The 12,922-nt window shown below is 39.6% G+C and overlaps 1 protein-coding gene across 7 annotated transcripts in view; it reads left to right on the forward strand.

Moving 5' to 3' along the window:
- Nucleotides 1-12,922, forward strand: part of HYCC2 (hyccin PI4KA lipid kinase complex subunit 2) — a 68,949-nt gene that overhangs the window by 4,302 nt on the left and 51,725 nt on the right. For all 7 annotated transcript variants that reach the window (XM_066233049.1, XM_066233051.1, XM_066233047.1 and 4 more), the window contains exon 3: nt 9,773-9,872. The gene's annotated coding sequence lies outside the window, so the exon portion shown is untranslated. The remainder of the gene's footprint in view (nt 1-9,772; nt 9,873-12,922) is intronic.

Below are 12,922 nucleotides of genomic sequence, written 5' to 3' on the forward strand. Positions count from 1 at the left end.
AAACTTGGAGTTGTGAATGTGTTGACTTTGACACAGGTCCTTTTTAGAAATTCATGGTTCATCTTTATGAATTCTAGACTTTCTGTTTAGGTATCTATTTGCCATGAAGACAAGTACTAGAAAAATTAAATTTGTAGACTTCAATGTTGGAGAAAGGAATAAAAACTCACTTATGTAATATATTAAGAGGTGTGACTTTTATTATTATCGAATTATAGTTCTTTCTAGTTTTGAAATATAACTGCCAAAAAGTAGTCATAAAGTATGTTAAGTGGCACCAATTTATTTAATGGTAAAGACATGGGTTACAAAATAGTTATTTTGTTCTATTGTAATGTTAGAATCAAATTTATCTATCACTTTTGTCATTATGGACCCTTTACTTTTTTTTTAAAGATTATTCATTTTAGAAGAGAGAGAAAGAGAAAGGGGGAGGAGTAGGAAGCATCAACTCCCATATGTATGTGCCTTGACCAGGCAAGCCCAGGGATTTGAACCAGTGACCTCAGTGTTCTAGGTTGGCGCTTTATCCACTGCACCACCACAGGTCAGGCCCGATGGGTTTCAAATGAAAAGAGCCACTCTCAAAAGATTACATACTGTATGATTTTATTTATATAACATTTCTGAAATAAAATTACAGAGATGAAGAGCAGATTAGTGGTTGCCAGGGGTTAGGGATCAGGGAGAGGGGAGTGGGTGACTACAAGGGAGTGTCTTGGTCATAGAAAAATTCTGTATCTCAATTGTGGTGGTAGTTACACAGACCTACATGTTTTAAAATTTAATAGAACTAGCCTGACCAGGTGGTGGCGCAGTGGATAGAGCGTCGGACTGGAATGCCGAGGACCCAGGTTTGAGACCAAGGTCGTCAGCTTGAGCACGGGCTCATCTGATTTGAGCAAAGCTCACCAGCTTGGACCCAAGGTCGCTGGCTTGAGCAAGGGGTTACTCGGTCTGCTGAAGGCCCATGGTCAAGGCACATATGAGAAAGCAGTCAGAGAAACTGAAGTGCTGCAACGAAGAATTGATGCTTCTCATCTCTCTCCATTCCTGTCTTTCCCTATCTGTCCCTCTCTTGGACTCTCTCTCTGTCTCTGTAAAAAAAAAAAAAAGTTTAATAGAACTACACACAGAGAGAGAAATGAATGCTTATAAAACTGGTGCTATCTGAATAACCTCTGTGTGGGTATACTAGTGTCAGTTTCCTGGTCTTGATATTTTACTATAGTTATGCAAGTTATTATCATTGGAGGAAACTGGGCAACAGTATATGGTACCTTCCTATGAGTCAGCCTATAATTATTTCAAAGTAAAAAGTGTTTTTGAAGTATTGTTATAAGAATTTAATGAGCAAATATATGTAAGGTTCTTATCACAGTACTTGGTGTGTTACTACTACACAATAAATATAAGAGTAGTAGCGGCAGTAGCAGCAGTGATAGTTCAGGCCTCTGACCTCTTACTAGGCCTCTCCGTAGGTTCATTCCAGCAGTCTTATTGGCCAGCCTGTTCTCAGTCTTTCCTTACTCCTGACCATTCTACAACACAACCAGAGTGTCTATCACATATTACTCATTTCACACAAAAATCTTTTAATGGCTCCCCATTGTACTTTCTTTTTTTTTCTTTTTTCTTTCTTTGTATTTTTCTGAAGCTGGAAATGGGGAGAGACAGTCAGACAGACTCCTGCATGCGCCCAACCGGGATTCACCCGGCACGCCCACCAGGGGCGAAGCTCTGCCCACCAGGGGGCGATGCTCTGCCCCTCCAGGGCGTCGCTCTGCGGCGACCAGAGCCACTCTAGCGCCTGGGGCAGAGGCCAAGAGCCATCCCCAGGCGCCCGGGCCATCTTTGCTCCAATGGAGCCTTGGCTGCAGGAGGGGAAGAGAGAGACAGAGAGGAAGGGGGGGGGGTGGAGAAGCAAATGGGCGCTTCTCCTATGTGCCCTGGCCGGGAATCGAACCCAGGACATCCACACGCTGGGCCATGGCTCTACCACTGAACCAGGGCTTGCCAATTTATAAGAGGTTTAAGATGGAGAGGAAGAGCAATATTAATGGGAAAAAATCAATTATTCTCTGTTCCTGAGGGAAAAGGATGAAGGCTGTTTACCTTCCCTAAAGCCATAGAAAGAGGTCCCCCCCCAATAAAGTCACTTAATTGTTTTGTGTGCCTTTAAGAAGAGAGACTGTTTTTGAAAACAACATTTTTATCCAGAGAAATGGGGTATGAAATGGTGATTAGCATAAATGATATTTTGATGTCTGCAGCAACTGTAATTTGATATGAAGATATGTGTGATATCTACTGGTGTGCAGATCACAAAAAATACTGTGGGGTTTTTTGGGGGGTGGTTTTGTTTTGTTTTGCGTATGTCCATAATCAAATGAAATGATAAATTTTAGTTGGAGATAAGTAAAAATAATGATACAATTTTTTCCTCTCATCAAAGTTTATGAATTTTACTCATAGATCCATGTGTGTGGGTGGGTGGGGGGTCTATGGACTCCAGGTTGAGAATTTGTAAGGGGAAAGAAAGGGCTTTGGATGGATACAGGGTTGTATGCCAGGAAAAGGCTATATAGAGGAGGTGACTGTTGATGTGAGTCTTTTTTGTTGAATGTATTTGTGTGACATCGATTAATAAAAGTATACAGGTTTCAGTGCATAATTCTATAATATATCATCCGTATATTGCACTGTTCCCCACCCAAGTCAAGTCTCCCTCCATCACCATTTATCCCCCCTCCCCCCTCTTCCACCCCTACTCCCTTCCCTCCTGCACTCTACATTGTATCTCTAAGTTTTTCTTTTGTTTTTACTCATTTATAAATGGTTTATTTTTATTTTATTTTATATTTTTACTGAGACAATTAAATTTAACAGGGTGATATTGGTCAACCAGAGTATATAGATTTAGAGAAAACATCTCCACATCATTTGAACAGTTGATTATGCTGTACACCCATCACCCAAAGTCAAATCATCTTCTGTCACCTTATATTTTATTTCTCTTTAAGCTCCTCCCGTTCCCCCACCCCCCTTCCTCTCCACCCCTTCCTTTTCCCTGGTAACCACTACACTTTTGTCTATGTCCATGAGTCAGTTTTGTGTTCCACCTATGTATGGAATCATATGGTTCTTAACTTTTCCTGATTTACTTATTTCACTCAGTATAATGTTATCAAGGTCCATCCATGTTGTAAATAATAATATGTCATAATTTCTTATGGCTGAGTAGTAATCCGTTGTATATATGTACTGCATCTTCTTTATCCAGTTCTCTATTGAAGGGCACTTTGGCTGTTTCCATATCTTGGCCACCATGAACAATGCTGCGATGAATCTCTTAAGTTTTTTTTCTTTGCTTAATTCCTTCACTTTTTTTACCCAGCCCCCCAACCCCTATTCCCTCGACAGCTGTTAGTCTGTACTTCATATGTACGAGTCTGTTTCTATTTTGTTTGTTTATTTTGTTCATTAGATGTCACATATAAGTGAAATCATATGGTACTTGTTTTTCTCTGACTGGCTTATTTCACTTAGCAATGTGTGAGTCTTGAAAGAAGGTAGAATAGGTAGTTGAAAGGAAGTCCAGAAGGGAAGGTAGCTGAAGAAAATATGTGGAGGTTTGAGACAGCTTGGCATATCATGGAATTGTAGAATAATGTTGGTATGGGGAAGTCTGTTTTAAGCAAAGGTATAATTTTTTTTTTTTTTGTATTTTTCTGAAGCTGGAAACGGGGAGAGACAGTCAGACTCCCGCATGCACCCGACCGGGATCCACCTGGCACGCCCACGGCGGGAGGGGTGCTCTGCCCACCAGGGGGCGATGCTCTGTCCCTCTGGGGCGTCACTCTGTTGCTATCAGAGCCACTCTAGCGCCTGGGGCAGAGGCCAAGAGCCATCCCCAGGCGCCCGGGCCATCTTTGCTCCAATGGAGCCTCGGCTGTGGGAGGGGAAGAGAGAGACAGAGAGGAAGGAGAGGGGGAGGGGTGGAGCAGCAGATGGGCGCTTCTCCTGTGTGCCCTGGCCGGGAATTGAACCCCGGACTTCTGCACGCCAGGCCGACGCTCTACCACTGAGCCAACCGGCCAGGGCCCAAGGTATAATTTTTATTCCTGCTGACATTTTGTTCGTAAGCATATTGAACAAGTACTGGTATGACAGAGCCTGTCTTTCCAAACCATAGATCTGAACCTCTGGTCATCTCTTTTCAGGTGTGTTGAACAACCAGATATGACTCCTTGAAAATCTGCCTGCTGGGAGGATTTCTCTTTTCTCCTGCAAAGCCAACTCTGTGTAGGACTAATGCCAGCGTAGCATATGAAACCGTGTATACACCAGGCCTGAATTTTTATTTCTTCTTTTGTTTCTCTACATGGCCAAAGATTAGGGGGGACTTGACATATCATAGATGCGTGGGCAATGGGTGTCTGGGCCATTTGTGCTTTTAGGGCCTGCTCTAACCTCATTGTATATATAATAATTGAAGTCCAGATTAGCTGCTTATGTAGCGGTAATAATTTTCAAATAATGGCTTAAAATTTTAAAAAAGTTTTTCTCATGTAAATCTGCTTCAAGTCTGGATTAACGTGAGGGTAGCTGAGTTTTGTTTTTTATTTGGTTGGTTTTTTAAGTGAGAAAGACAGAGAGAGGGACAGGTAGGGACAGACAGACAGGAAGGGAAAGAGATGAGAAGCATCAATTCTTTGTGTGCGACATCTTAGTTGTTCATTGATTGCTTTCTCATATGTGCCTTGACGGTGAAGAGGGGAGTTCTAGCTGAGCCAGTGACCCCTTGCTTAAGCCAGTGACGATGGGGTCATGTCTATGATCCCAGGCTCAAGCCAGCAACCCACACTCAAGGTCAACCTGGCAACCTCAGAGTTTCGAACCTGGGTCCTCTGCATCCCAGGCCAGTGTTCTACCCACTGTATAACCTGTAGTCAGGTGAGGGCATCTGTTTTCCATACAATGGGTCAGCATTGCATCTCTGTATTTCTCTAAAGGCTAAAGATTAAGGGAGACTTGCCATGTCCTGGATGCAGGTACAATGTGTGTCTGGACCATTTGTGCTTTTTTGTGCATTCAGGGCTTGTCTTAACCACACCATTTATATAACCATTGTAGTCTGGTGCCTTGAGATGCTATATGAAGTTTAGGGTGGATTTTTCTAGTTCTGTAAAAAAGTAATTGGGGTTTTAATAAAATTGCATTGAATCTGTAGATTGCTTTGGGTAATATTGACATCTTAACAGTGACTCCTTTTTGGTACTATTTTAAATAGAATTGTTTTTATCATTTCATTTTCAGATTGTTTATTCTTAGTGTATAGAAATGCAACTGAATTTTGTGTTGACTTTTACCCTGCTACTTTTGAATTCATTTATTAATTCTGACAAGTTTTGTTGTTGTTGTTGTTTGTGGCCTCTGTAGGGTTTTCTACATACAAGATCATACAGTATACAGATAGATGATTTTGTTTTTCTTTTCAATTTGGATGTCTGTTATCTCTTTTTTATTGCCTATTTACTATGGCTAGAACTTATAATATTATATTGAATAAAAGAGGTAAAAGCAGGCATTGTGCCTTGTTCCTGATTTTAGAGGAAAGGTTATCAGTCTTTCACTATTGTGTATGATGTTCTCTGGGTTTTTCAGATATATCTTTTACTATGTTGAGGTAGTTTCCTTCTATTTCTAGTCTTTTAGCTGTTTTTATCATAAAAGGTGTTGAATTTTGTCAAATGCTTTTCCTGCATCTATTGAGATCTTCATGTGTTTTTTCCCCTTTATTCTAGTACTGTGGTGTATTACATTTTTAAAATGTTGAACCACTCTTGCATTCCAGGGGAAGAAGTCCCACTTCATCATGTTATATAATCCTGATTATATACTGCTGAATTCTGTTTGCTGGTGTTTTGTTGAGGATTTTTGCATCGGTGTTCATAAGGTGTCTGTATTTTGTTTGTTTTCTGTAGTAGTGTCTTGGTCTGATTTTAGTACCAGGGTAATGCCTCCTAGAGCCAAGTTAAGAGATTTTTACTTCAGTTTTTTGAAAAGGTTTGGTAAGGATTAGTATTAGTTCTTTACATGTTTGAAGGCATTCACTGGTGAATTTAGTAATTTGTGTTTTTCTTTTTTTTCTCCCCGCAGTCCATCGAACTAAAGCTTTTTCTATTTTGTTGACCTTTGCAGAGAACCGACTTTTGCTTTTGTTTATTTTCTCTATTGTTTCCTAGTCTTCATTTCCTATTCTATTCTTTGCTCTAATCTATTATTTCCATCCTTCTGCTAGCTTTGAGTTTAGTTTATTCTTTTTCTAGTTCTTTAAGTTATAAAGTTAGGTTTTGATTTGAGAGCTTTCCTGTTTTATTGTGTGTGTGTGTGTGTTGACAGAGACAGTGAGAGAGAGAGAGGGACAGATAGGGACACAGATAGGAAGAGAGAGAGAGATGAGAAGCATCAGTTCTTGTTTGCAGCTCCTTAGTTGTTCACTGATTGCTTTCTCATATGTGCTTTGATGGGGTCCGAGGGGAGGCTACAGCAGAGTGAGTGACCCCTTGCTCAAGCCAGCAACCATGGGGTCATGTCTATGATTCCGCACTCAAGTGGGTGAGCCTGCACTCAAGCCGGATGAGCCTGCTCTCAAGCCGGGGACCTTGGGGTTTCAAATCCAGGTCCTCTGAGTCTCAGTCTTACGCTCTATCCACTGTGCCACTGCCTGGTCAGGCCTTGTTTTTTAAAGTAAGCATTTTAAAAAATTTTATTTATTGTTTTTAGAGGCTAAAGAGAGAGTGGAGGGTGGGGGGTGGGAGAGAAGGGGCGGGAAGTATCAACTTGTAGTTGTTTGTCATGTGTGCCTTGACTGGGCAAGCTTATGGTTATGAACCAGTGACCTCAGTGTTCCAGGTTGAAACTTAATCCATTGCACCACCACAGGTCAGACAAACAAGCATTTATAGCTATAAATTTCCCCGTTAGCATCACTTTCACTGTGTCCCATAAGTTTTGGTATATTGTGTATTCTCATTTAGCTCCAGGAATTTTCTAATTTCCCTTGTGATTTCTTCTTTGACCCAGTAGTTGTTTAAAAGTTTGTTAATTTTCACAATTTTGTGAATTTTCCTTCTTTTGATTTACTTCATCACATTGTGGTCACAGAAGATATTTTGCGTATACCTATCTTCTTAAATCTGTTGAGACTTAAGTTGTAGTCTAACATGTGGTCTATTCTGGAAGATGGCCCATGTGCACCTTAGAGGAATGTGTATGCTGTTTTTGCCTTGCTTTCTCTTAATTATTGGTTATATTTTTGTTACTTTGCATATTTAGTGATTTTTTTATTATGTGCCAGATTTTCTATATGAAACAACTATAGAGACAGTGTTACCTTCCAGACTGGGTTCCTATTTCTTTCTGTGACTCAAATAGATGAGAGGATAATTATCTTCTATTAATCAGGTATTGAGCTGTCTTAAAGCTATGTTAAAAGTTAAAACTCAGTTTTCCTATGGATTGCCCTGTTGAGTTTTTTTTTTCTTCCTAAGTGAGAGGAAGGAAGATAGAGGGGCAGACTACAGACTTCCTCATGCGCCCCGACTGGGATTGCCATCTGGGGCTGATGCTCTTCCCATCTAGGGCCATGCTCGCAACTGAGCTATATTTAATGTCTGAGGCTGACGCTCCACGGAGCCATCCTCAGCGTCTGGGGCGATGCACTTGAACCAGTCTAGCTATGACTGCGGGAAGGGAGAGAAAGGGGAGGGGTAAAGAATCAGATGGTCGCTTCCCCCTGTGTGCCCTGACTGGGAATCGAGCCTGGACATCCACATGCTGGGCTGATGCTCAACCACTGAGCCAACTGCCCAGGGCCTCCTGTTAAGGTTTTTTGTTAATTTTCTTTTTTTTTTTCAATTGAATGTCTAGTGACTATCTGTAGTTTGGCCCTGAAAGATTTACAGAAACCCATCTTTCCAGAGGTTCCTAGCATAGCTCTCAAATCTGCTTGCCTGTACTGCTTCAAAATCTGACAGTTTGCCTGACCAGGTGGTTGCACAGTGGATAGAGCATCAGACTGGGGCACAGAGGACCCAGGTTTGAAACCCCAAGGTCGCAGGCTTGAGCGCGGGTTGCTGGCTTGAGCAAGGTGTCAGTTGCTCTATTGTACTCCCCCCCCCCCCAGGCACGTGAGAAAGTAATCAATGAACAACTAAGGTACCGCAACAAAGAATTGATGCTTCCCATCTCTTTCCCTTCCTGCCTGTCTGTCCCTATCTGTCCCTTTCTCTGTCTCTTTTGCTAAAAAAAAAAAAAAATCTGACAGTTTGCCTTGGTGGTTCACAGTTTTCAAGGTACAAAAAGGTAGAGTCTACTTAATATCAAATGCCCCTTCCCAAACAGCAGTGGTTACTAGTTTCTTGTATATCTTTCCAGAGATATTCTTAGTCCTTTTCAAGTTTTTTTCCCCACTGCTGAAGTTCTCAAGAAATAAAAATATCATATGATAGCCCAATATATAAGAGATAAAGTCAGCTGCTGTAGTTGATATAAGAGGTCTTGACTGATTTTTAGTTTGAAAAATATTGAATTACAATGATGATGTATGAAATTTCAAGAGACTTATTGATGTATTTTTTTTAAATCACTTTTTGGGCCCTGGCCAGTTGGCTCAGTGGTAGAGCATTGGCCCAGCATGTGGATGTACAGGGTTCGATTCCTGGCCAGGGGACACAGGAGAAGCACCCATCTGCTTCTCCACCCCTCCCCCTCTCCTTTCTGTCTACTTCTTCCTCTCCCGCAGCCAAGGCTCCATTGGAGCAAAGTTGGCTCGGGCGCTGAGGACAGTTCCATGGCCTCTGCCTCAGGTGCTAGAATGGCTCTGATTGCAACAGAACAACGCCCCAGATGGGCAGAGCATCGCCCCCTGTTGGGCATGCCAGGTGGATCCCAGTCAGGCACATGTGGGAGTCTGTCTCTCTGCCTCCCTGCTTCTCACTTCAGAAAAATACACACACACACACACACACACACACACACACACACACTACCTTTGGTTAACAAATAGATTTTAAAACATTAATTTTCTTTTGGTGTTTTAAAGTTGTGATACAGTTTTGAATCAAAGAGGTAGAACATAATGTGATCAGCAAGTATATGAAAATAGCTATCAGTTTATGAGAAAAGTATACCTTTAGCAATTTGAAAATTATTCTCTTTGATCAAAAAACTCTTAACATCTTTTTGTGCCAAAAATTCAAGTAATAGTATTTTTTGTGTTCTTTTTTTAATGTTAAAATTTTTGGTTCTGTGAAACTTATCCAAAATGATTTTATAATCATTGATACTTATTATTTAAGCTTGGTTTTATACTGTATATTAAATTTAGTGATTGTTTGCATTGTGTGTGTATGTTTGTGTGATATTATTGTAATATTGAATTCATAGAATTATTGGTTGGAAATCTTAATTTTATGGATTATTCAAGTGAAGCTCTATAAAGTTTAAGCTACTCAAAGTCTTACAGATAATGACTAATTTGAAACTAAAACTCAGACTTTCTCTAAATCTAATTTTTTAAAAATTATTTTTGGTGATGATACATAGTATATGCTAGTTACTATAGAAACTTTTGAGTCGCTAATTATTTTTTAAATTAGATAAACTGTATTATAAATATTTTACCAAAATTGTTCTTTCTTCTTTGTATTACATTCTTGAGAATATTTCTCAGCATTTTACAGTTTTCTATTTTTATTTTTTATAGAGTTGGAAAATATTTAAGTCTCAACAAATGAATTCCACACTTGAACTCTGCCGCATTCCTGTGCCACCTCCTCCTTTAGAGAACTGATCTTAGAACAGAGGTAAAAATTACACAATTTAACTTTTAAAAGGATAAAGAATGAATTTCCCATACAGTTAGATGTGTTAGAATATTTGGTCATCTTTGTTGGGTGGCTTCTATTTTTTTAAGCAATTTTACCTAGAACACTTAAAATAATCACATCTTAATGCCTTTGAAATTTACTTTTGGAAGTGTTTTCTTTTTAATAGTTATGTCTTTTAACTTCTTTGTTGCCTAAATTTTATAGTTACTGATTTATCAAATTTACTCAGTATAACTGTATTGTTTAGCTATATTAAATCAGTGCTGTCCAAATAGAATTTCTGTGATCATGTCTATGTTCTATGTCTGTGCTGTCCAGTATGGGGTACAAAGCCCCATTTACCTACTGAGCACTTGAAATGTAGCTAGTGAAACTAAGGAAATAAATCTTTAGATTTTACTTTATCTTAATTTAAATTTAAATGGCCACTTGTAGCTAGTGGCTACTGTATTGGACAGTATAGCTCTTGGTTTTTCCTTAGAGAATTTGGTATTTACAATAACAACACATTTTAGATGCTTAGGTTTCAGAATTAATCTAAATAGTAGCTGACCTAGTTTGATAATTTGCAGTAGCAAAATTCATGTTTTACTGTCTTGTATGTTGTCCTGATACTTGTGTAGCTTTGTTTATCCAATAATTTTGGTCCACCAGAAACTCTTAAAAACAGTTATAATAGTTTTGCTCAATGATCTGTTAGCTTATTTAATCTTTTTTTAAAAAAGGAAACCTTTGACACAGGTACTTATATTATCCCCATTTTATAAATGAGGAGTTTTAGGTTACAGATTAGCTAAGCAAGGACACATAACTTGGTCTAGAGCAGTGGTAGTCAACCTGGTCCCTACCGCCCACTAGTGAGCGTTCCAGCTTTCATGGTGGGTGGTAGTGGAGCAACCAAAGTATAAATAAAAAGATAGATTTAACTATAGTAAGTTGTTTTATAAAGATTTATTCTGCCAAACTTAGCAAAAATTCAACATAAAGTACTTGGTAAGTAATTATTGTTATATGCTTTAACTTGCTGTAACTCTGCTTTATAAATTTTATAAAGTAAAGTTACTTCCCTACTTCATAAATCACCATTACTGTGGAACTGGTTGGTGGTTAGAAAAATTTTACTACTAACAGAGATACAAAAGTGGGCAGTAGGTATAAAAAGGTTGACTACCCGTGGTCTAGAGCCAGAGCCCATACTCTTTAACCATTTGGCTGTACTACCTCTTATATTTTGATTGTCAGCTTTACCCATGTAGGTAATGGAGAGCTTATTATACTTTACAAATACTATGAATCTGCTTCTCAGTAATTATTGACCTCCCTTAGATCATGTCCCAGCAGTTTAGTATTTTGTTCATTATATTGTATTAGGGCTTGCTAATAAAAGTTGCTATTTCCACGGTCACCAAAAAAGATAATAATTTTCTGTGATATTTTCTTTACTTTGTTATTATTCTGGGAGTGAGGCAGTACAGGCTGCATTGAGTTGTATGTTGGAATATCAGCTTGATTTTTGCTCATATATAGTTTTTGTTTGTTTGTTTGTTTGGTATTTTTCTGAAGTTGGAAACAGGGAGGCAGTCAGACAGACTCTCGCATGTGCCCCACGGGGATCCACCTGGCACGCTCACCAGGGGGGCGATGCTCTGCCCATCTGGGGCGTCACTCTGTTGCAACCAGAGCCATTCTAGTGCCCGAGGCAGAGGCCACAGAGCCATCCTCGGTGCCTGGGCCAACTTTGCTCCAATGGAGCCTTGGCTGCGGGAGGGGAAGAGAGAGACAGAGAGGAAGGAGAGGGGGAGGGGTGGAGAAGCAGATGGGCGCTTCTCCTGTGTGCCCTGGCTGGGAATCGAACCGGGGACTCCTGTACGCTGGGCTGACGCTCTATCACTGAGCCAACCAGCCAGGGCTCATATATAGTTTTTATATACCAGGTAATAGAATGGGTATATGAAAAAGTAGAAGAAATGATGTTAAGAATTTTATATTTTCTGATTAAATAAAAAGAAAAATTGCAGTATATTTATATCTGTGTTCATAACCACCTCTAGATACTAAAAGATACTGAGTTTAGTTAGAAAATACATATTTACAAAATTTCTCTGTAACCAGTATATTCTATTTTTTTCCTTTTTTTTTGTGACAGAGAGAGAGAGAGAGAGAGAGAGAGACAGAGAGGGACAGATAGGGACAGACAGACAGGAAGGAGAGAGGTGAGAAGCATCAATTCTTCGTTGCAGCACCTTAGTTGTTCATTGATTGCTTTCTCATATGTGCCTTAATTGGGGGGCTACAGCATACAGCAGACCGACTGACCCCTTGCTCAAGCCAGCAACCTTGGGTTCAAGCTGGTGAGCTGTGCTCAAACCAGATGAGCCTACACACAAGCCAGCAACCTCGGGGTTTCGAACCTGGGTACTCTTCATGCCTGTCCGACGCTCTATCCACTGCACCAGCATCTGGTCAGGCTATATTTACAAAGTTTCTCTGTAACCAGTATATTCTATTTTTCAAATGAAGGTACTAAAAAGTATTTATAGGATTTTAGCTTTAGAAAGTAACTTATCACCTTGACTGAGTAGCTTAGTTGGTTAGAGCATCATCCCAATACACCAAGGTTGTAAGTTTGATCCCTGGTCAGGGCACATACAAGAATCAACCAATGAATGCATAAATAAGTGTTATCAACACATTGATGTTTCTCTCTCTTTCTTTCCTCCCTTCCTCCCTTTCTCACTTCTTCCTTTTTTGCCTTTTCTCTCTACCTCCCTTCCTCTCTAAAAGCAATATAATAAAGGAAATCATATTGCTGCACTAAACCACTAGATTATATTGCCTCTCATTAAATCAGATAAAATATACAGCTAATACATTGTTTATGCTTGATAGGCTCACTAGTAACTTTTTCCTCACTTTTTTTTTAAATGGGTAATTCAAATTTTATTTTTTAATCCACTCATCTATTTTTTCATTAATTTTAATTTATTGTATTTACATGGATTCAAGTGTCCCACTCAATATAACAC

Source organism: Saccopteryx bilineata, chromosome 5, assembly GCF_036850765.1.
Source record: "Saccopteryx bilineata isolate mSacBil1 chromosome 5, mSacBil1_pri_phased_curated, whole genome shotgun sequence".
NCBI classification, from domain to species: domain Eukaryota; kingdom Metazoa; phylum Chordata; class Mammalia; order Chiroptera; family Emballonuridae; genus Saccopteryx; species Saccopteryx bilineata.